The 7,219-nt window shown below is 43.2% G+C and overlaps 1 pseudogene; it reads right to left on the bottom strand.

The window, feature by feature from the left end:
* Positions 1–4,409: 4,409 nt before the first annotated feature.
* On the bottom strand, positions 4,410–6,826 carry LOC135539418 (uncharacterized; annotated as a pseudogene).
* Positions 6,827–7,219: the final 393 nt, after the last annotated feature.

Below are 7,219 nucleotides of genomic sequence, written 5' to 3'. Positions count from 1 at the left end.
ACTCTATATCATCGACTGCATCCTTATGTAATACATGTATCACTAGCCACTTTAACTATGCCACTTTGTTTACATACTCATCTCATATGTATATACTGTACTCGATACCATCTACTGTATCTTGCCTATGCTGCTCTGTACCATCACTCATTCATATATCCTTATGTACATATTCTTTATCCCCTTACACTGTGTATAAGACAGTAGTTTAGGAATTGTTAGTTAGATTACTTGTTGGTTATTACTGCATTGTCGGAACTAGAAGCACAAGCATTTCGCTACACTCGCATTAACAACTGCTAACCATGTGTATGTGACAAATAAAATTTGATTTGATTTGAAACATGTTGAACTCTCACTACGCTGCACTTTGGTCCGATCCTTCGTCCACAGAAGAAAACCGTTACAGCATTGAGTTGATTGGAACCTCTCCAGCGTGTTGACAATAAACAAGGATTTATTTAAGATTGACTTCATGTGTCCCTGTATAAGAATTTCCACCACAAAACTAAAGTAACAAAAGAAACAAAATAACAATAGTGATGCTCTATACAGGGGTACCGGTACAGAGTCAATGTGCGGGGGTACAGGTTAGTCGAGGTAATATGTACATGTAGGTAGGGGTAAAGTGACTATGCATAGATAATAGATAATAAACAGTGAGTAGCATCAGCATTAAAAAAAGTGTGTGTGGGGGGGGGGGGTTGAAAATTGTCCTGGGTAGCCATTTGATTTGCTGTTCAGCAGTTTTAAGGCTTGGGGGTGGAAGCGGTTGAGAAACCTTTTGGACCTAGACTTGGCGTTCAGGTACCTCTTGCCATGCGGTAGCAGAGAGAAAAGTCTATCACTATGGTGGCCGGAGTCTTTGGCCATGTTTAGGGCCTTCCTCTGACACTGCCTGGCATAGAGGTCCTGGATGGCAGGAAGCTTGGCCCCAGTGATGTACTGGCCCGTACGTACTACCCTCTGTAGCGCCTTGCGGTCAGAGGCCGAATTGCCATACCAGGCAGTGATGCAACCAGTCTCTCGATGGTACAGCTGTATAACTTTGAGGATATGAGGACCCATGCCAAATCTTTTCAGTCTCCTGAAGGGGAATAGGCATTGTTGTGCTTCTTCATGACTGTCTTGGTGTGCCATGATAGTGTGTTGGTGATGTGGACACCAAGGAACTTGAAGCTCTCAACCTGCTCCACTACAGCCCGTCGCTGAGAATGGGGGCGTGCTCGGCCCTCCTTTTCCTGTAGCCCACAATCACATCGCCAGGTCTCTGACCTCCTCCCTATAGAGGGCTAACAGTTGCGTCATAAATCACCTCGCAACCACACCAAGCGCCATGTTGGAAGACCAAACTCAGTCTGCTGAAAGTCCTCAAATCGTCCACATTGCTGGCTGCGTTTTGCTACCACTGGAAACTTCAGGAAGATTGCCCATTATTTAGTTTCTCTAAGGACCCAGAAAACAGAGGCAGTGGGAGAACCTATTCAAGTAAGTAAATATAATGTTGAAATATATAAATATGTATAAAACGATGTATTATAGCTAGCTTGCTACACAAATTAATTAATTAATCGTTAATCTTTGTGAGCTAACTTTACATACTGTATAGCTAGCTAGCTACGTTAATTAAATATCACCAGCTTAGTAACTTCATATTTGTAATGTCTGCTTACAACTCCTTTTTTGCAGCTGATAATGGCATGCAACGCCAATGCAGCCATAGGCCTACAGCAGTAGTTCCCAACTCCAGTCCTTGAGCACCCCCAACAGCACACTTTTGTTGGGGGTACAAACATACTTGATTCAACTAATTGAGGGCCTGATGATTAGTTGACAATTTGTCTGATGATAAGTTGAAACTGTATTGTTGGGGGGGTACTCGACGACCGGAGTTGGGAACCACTAACCTACAGTATGATGGCATTAGAGACAATTTATGCTTGATTCAGAAATGTGGTCAGAGGCACTGTATAGATGGTGGTACACAATTTCGGGGCCTCCAGGGGCATGCAGAGTTCAAATTGAGCTCCATTCCGCTTTGTCGTGCACGTCTCAAATTTTGTAGCAATGCGGAGGGCTTCGTATAGCTCCGCATTGACATGATTGGTTGACCGTAGGTGGGGGCGGGAGGTCCTGTATAAGCACAAACTCACTTCCTTGACAGCTTCGTTCACAACATCTCTGTGAAGCTCCACGAAACTCAAGAATGATGAATGCCGTGACTTCAGCAGAGGCCGTATCACTGTAAATGCTGCATGGCCAATGCAGACATCGGATTGACCATGGAGCGCCTTTAAGCCTTATGGACATTTGCGATGCACCCCTCCCCTTTACATTGTGCATCTGAAGCAGAGAACAGCTTAACTCACACACTGTTTACATATTGTTATATGTTTTCAATTTAAAATTGATTCCAGTAGAGAATGTATTTGAGGCTAATCATCATACTAGAATTTGTACATGCCTTGTGCTGACATGACATTTGTTGGTGTAAATCCAATTTGGGCTCCCCTGAGTGGCGTGGTGGTCTAAGGCACAGCATCTCAGTGCTTTAGGCATCACTACTGACACCCTGGTTCAAATCCAGGCTGTGTTTGGGAGTCACACAGGGCAGTGCACAATTGGCCCAGTGTTGTCTGGTTGTAGGCTGTTATTGTAACTAAGAATTTGTTCTTAACTGACTTGCCTAGTTAAATAAAGGTTACATTTAAAAAACTACAGACACCCTGGTGTCACGACTCCGACCGAAGGTGGCTCCCCTTCCCGTTCGGGAGGCGCTTGTCGGTCGTCGTCGCCGGCCTACTAGCTGCCACTGATTATTTTCTCCACCCCCTTATGTGTTTATTGAGTACACCTGTTTTGAGTTGGTTATAATTAGTGAGGCTTTATTAGTCAGCCGGCCCGCCTGGTTCTTTGTTTGGGATTGATTATTGTAACCCTGGTGTTTGCATTAGATGTACATGTTCGTGTATTTAGTGCTAGACTGTTTTCGTTTCCCTGTGTCTGGGGCATTTGGTTTGAGCACCCGTAAGTGGGGGGACCGTAGTTCTCTGTGTGTGCGCATTAAAGAAGCACTTTATGGAACTCTGCTTTCCTGCGCCTGATTTCACCCTCACGATACCCAGGACCTTACACCTGGTTTGAATCCTGGCTGTATCACAACCGGAGCCTCGTGATTGGGAGTCCCATAGGGCGGTGCAAAATTGGCCAAGTGTCGTCCGGGTTTGGCCGGTGTATGCCATCATTGTAAATAAGAATTTGTTCTTAACTGACTTGGCTGGTTAAATAAAAAATCTAGGTACTGAAATACCAAGGTCAATGCCAGATACATTTCTCCAAGAACTTGGAAGTGCCACTGTGATACTAAAGATGATTTGCCTAAGTCTACCTCAACAATTACATTGTCTATGCTAAATGTGTTTAAATTGTAAAGTAGTTGGGCTATAACAAATATGTTTTATTGCAAAGCAGAGATTACAAAATACTTAATAAGTAGAGCATGTTTACCTTATCAATTTTTTTTACACGTTTTAAATGATATTTTGTACATTCATTCATACGGTTTAAGGGGCACTTGTCATGATGACAAGGTGAAGGTGCTCTACTCAAATGGCACAACTGAATCGAGCACAGTATATAACAACCATCTCGTATAATTGAGGGATGTCTCCTTTCATATCTGGAAAATGACAACGTAGTAGAAACTGGTGCTGCGGCAGCACTGCTCATCTTCACAGTGGGAATCCAGTCGAGGCGTCTTGATAGAGGCCAGCTGGTGAGCCCACAGTAGTACATAAACAAATGAAAAGCACACCTGATGTTAGAATATCACTTCTTCAGGCTGTGTTGTAGTACTCAAGACCGAGTCCAGTCTCGAGACCACATATTGAGTGTCTCGGTCCTGTTTCGGTGTCGATACGTTCGTACTCGGTCTTGACTCGGTCTCGGACAGTGAGGGCTCATAGTTTCTTCAAGAAACCAGCTGAGTCCAGCGGAGTAAAAAAACTCATAATTATCAGCTTCCATTGTCAGTGGATAAAACGTCTTCGCCAGGCCAAATATATACAAATATATGCTTTCTTGAAACATGAATGTCTTCACATCCGTATCGATTATAGACATGGTTGCACAGTGGCCAACCTATAGGCCTTCAGCGTGTGACAGGGTCGTGATTATGAAAGAAAGGCAAACGTAATACCAGCGCACTCATGTAGAAGAGTGGATTTTTTTGTAAAACACAGGACCAGTGGTAGAGTGGAGGGTTTACCCCGGAATAAACCATACAGTGCCTTGCGAAAGTATTCGGCCCCTTTGAACTTTGCGACATTTTGCCACATTTCAGGCTTCAAACATAAAGATGTAAAACTGTATTTTTTTGTGAAGAATCAACAACAAGTGGGACACAATCATGAAGTGGAACGACATTTATTGGATATTTCAAACTTTTTTAACAAATCAAAAACTGAAATATTGGGCGTGCAAAATTATTCTTGCTACTTAACCTCATATTTATAAAATGTCTAGCACAACTAGCTACATTTATTTTTACCTCTTTACACATGTATTGTGGAATTCCTCTTCTGTAAACGTAGATTTCGGTATACTAATACTGGGCATGCATATGTTTGTTGCAGCAGCCACCTCCGCCACCCAGCATTAAAACAGTTTAATTAAAAAAGCTTGTTTATCAATGAAAGTCGCATGATACTTGAAATAATTACAAGGCAACAGTAAACATGTCGTCAATGGCAAGATGCATCATTCACCCAAGTTTAGTCAAAATCGTCCCAGTGGTGTCTGAGTGATTGCGTGGGACTAACTAACGTGCGGACAGAGACAGATCCATAGTCCCCCTCCGATTTCATCGTGGGGGACAATGTGTGAATCAACAAAGCTTCATTTAATTCCACACAAACTTTTTTTATTGTTGAATTAACCAATAATGTCATAATCATATAGTATCCAGTATGTCAAATCTATCGCTTTCAACTGCTCCTTTTGCAGACATGTTTGTCCATAAAAGGGCATACAGTGGCGTCACACCCCCAACACACCTCCAGAGAGTGGCCAATCGGTGTCTGCTTCTTGCACACCTTACACCTGCCCACAACCCCCTGCTCGTTTCCCTGTCCACTTGACTCCCCCCCTGTCTCTGCTGACTGATGAGCTTCTCGAGGGCTTGCTTCGTGGCCGTGTCGCCACAGTGTGCAATGCCTTTCACCACCACCCGCTTGGGGTCTTTAACACAGTCCTCCTCATGCCCAATGACGGTGGAGGGCAGCCAGGCAGTATCATAGCCGCTCTGTTGCCACGAGCCCCGCATTGCTAAATTCTGTCCATCCATCTTCTTCACGCGGCCCACCCGGACTTTCAGCTGCAGTACCACATGTTCCCCAGGGGGGCATCCACTAGGGTAGCCCCGCGCCTTGGCTGTGTCCCGGCTGCAATAGACCCCCGGGCCCAACGTGCCCCCCGCAGAGGGCCGGAAACCCCCTGTGATGATGGCTCGAGCGCTGTCACGGTGGGTGCCATGGTACATGGTGTAGCCTTGTCTGCCCCGTGGTGCCTGACCAGGTTTCAGGACAATCTGCTTCTCAACCACAGCCTCCCAACCGCTGAACTGCACCAACTTCGCTGGCATGGCTCTGCTAACGGAAACACAGTTGACACCAATTTGTAAACAGATGAGATCAATCAATCAAATGTATTTATAAAGACCTTTATAAATCAGTAGTTATCACAGAGTGTAACCCAGCCTAGAACACAAAGTGCAAGCAAAGCAGAAGTGAGAGCACAGTGATAAAAACTCCCATGAAGGAACCTGGAGAGGAGCTCAGTTCAGAGAGAGGGGTGGCCTATCCTTTCCAGGCTGTACTGGGTTAGGCTATATGTGTTGTACACACACATCAAAACGTATTGAAGACATAGACATAGAGGTTTTCTTTTCTAAAATCTACCCACTCAAATGATTATTTACTCAAGTATGTTTCCATGATTTTTGCCTCTCGGAAATTCTAATTCGAACCGTACAGCTGAAGATCCACTTTATAGGGCCATTGACAAAGACAATGTTCCCGCAGTTGCGGATACTGCATTCACGGTAATTGCTAAATATGTCGCTCAATCAGAAATTGTCTTTAAACGTGAACTACAACGCTAATTTGTGTGCTAATTTGACTCCAAAGTAGGATATCATAATGATTACAAGGTGCCACTGAACACTTCCTTTTCCCTGAACTAAACTCCAACTTCTCTGTCCATAAAGAGTATGTTGTATAGTCACCACCAGGGCTGGGGTCAATTCAGGGAATAATTTAATTCAAATCTCCCATAATTTCCTGTATTATGAGGACTTTTCATTTTCCTGAACTAACAGAATTCAAATCAACCCTGATCATCATAGCAGCTGTACTGCGGTAAATTTGACAGGACAGTGAGAAAGCAAAACATACATATAGATAGTAACAACAATAAATGCAACACAGTATAGTTACCACTATAGAAAATCTCAAATCTATGCCTTGTAGATCCCAATGTTGTGCAACTCACTGGCTGTGGATAGGTTGCTAAAATATTATTACAGTGTTTCTAACTTTCTCTCGTGATTAACCTACCTTTTTTGCCTCCAATGTTTTGACAGTGTTTCTCAGATAGTTTCACTTTCGATTTTTCAGCTCCACTCTGCTTCCTTGAGTGGCATTCATGGAGATCACACCCAATAGAATCTCTTCAAACAATATCCGGTTTGCTTTAGAGATCACATTCACCTTCATTTTAGAGTGGTGTACACAGAATCCTTCATTCTTGTATTCATGCTATTCCATATCTTAAGACCAAAGGCCCATTCTATAAGACCCATTCTGTAAGACCAAAGGCCCATTCTCATGGTAAGACATGCTAGGCAATATCGTCCTCTAGTGATTTTCTGGGGACACAGCGTGTATTATTTAATCATTGGTCATCAGGGTTGGGGTTAATTCCATTTCAAATCCAGTCGTTTCAGATACTAAACCAGATTCAAATGACACATTTTTTTATTGAAGAACATTTAGGAGAATAGGAATGTGTATAAATATACTATTTACAAATTCATCACATATTTATTATTTTATATGGGAATCAAAAAGCTTTAATGAATGTTCACCATGTGCTGCTGTGCTAATCAGCACTGTCAACATACCCAATTATGACATCACAATGTAACAGAACCCTTGCCATG

Source organism: Oncorhynchus masou, chromosome 5 (assembly GCF_036934945.1).
Source record: "Oncorhynchus masou masou isolate Uvic2021 chromosome 5, UVic_Omas_1.1, whole genome shotgun sequence".
In the NCBI taxonomy this organism is placed as follows: domain Eukaryota; kingdom Metazoa; phylum Chordata; class Actinopteri; order Salmoniformes; family Salmonidae; genus Oncorhynchus; species Oncorhynchus masou.
This window is presented reverse-complemented; position numbering and strand designations above follow the sequence as displayed.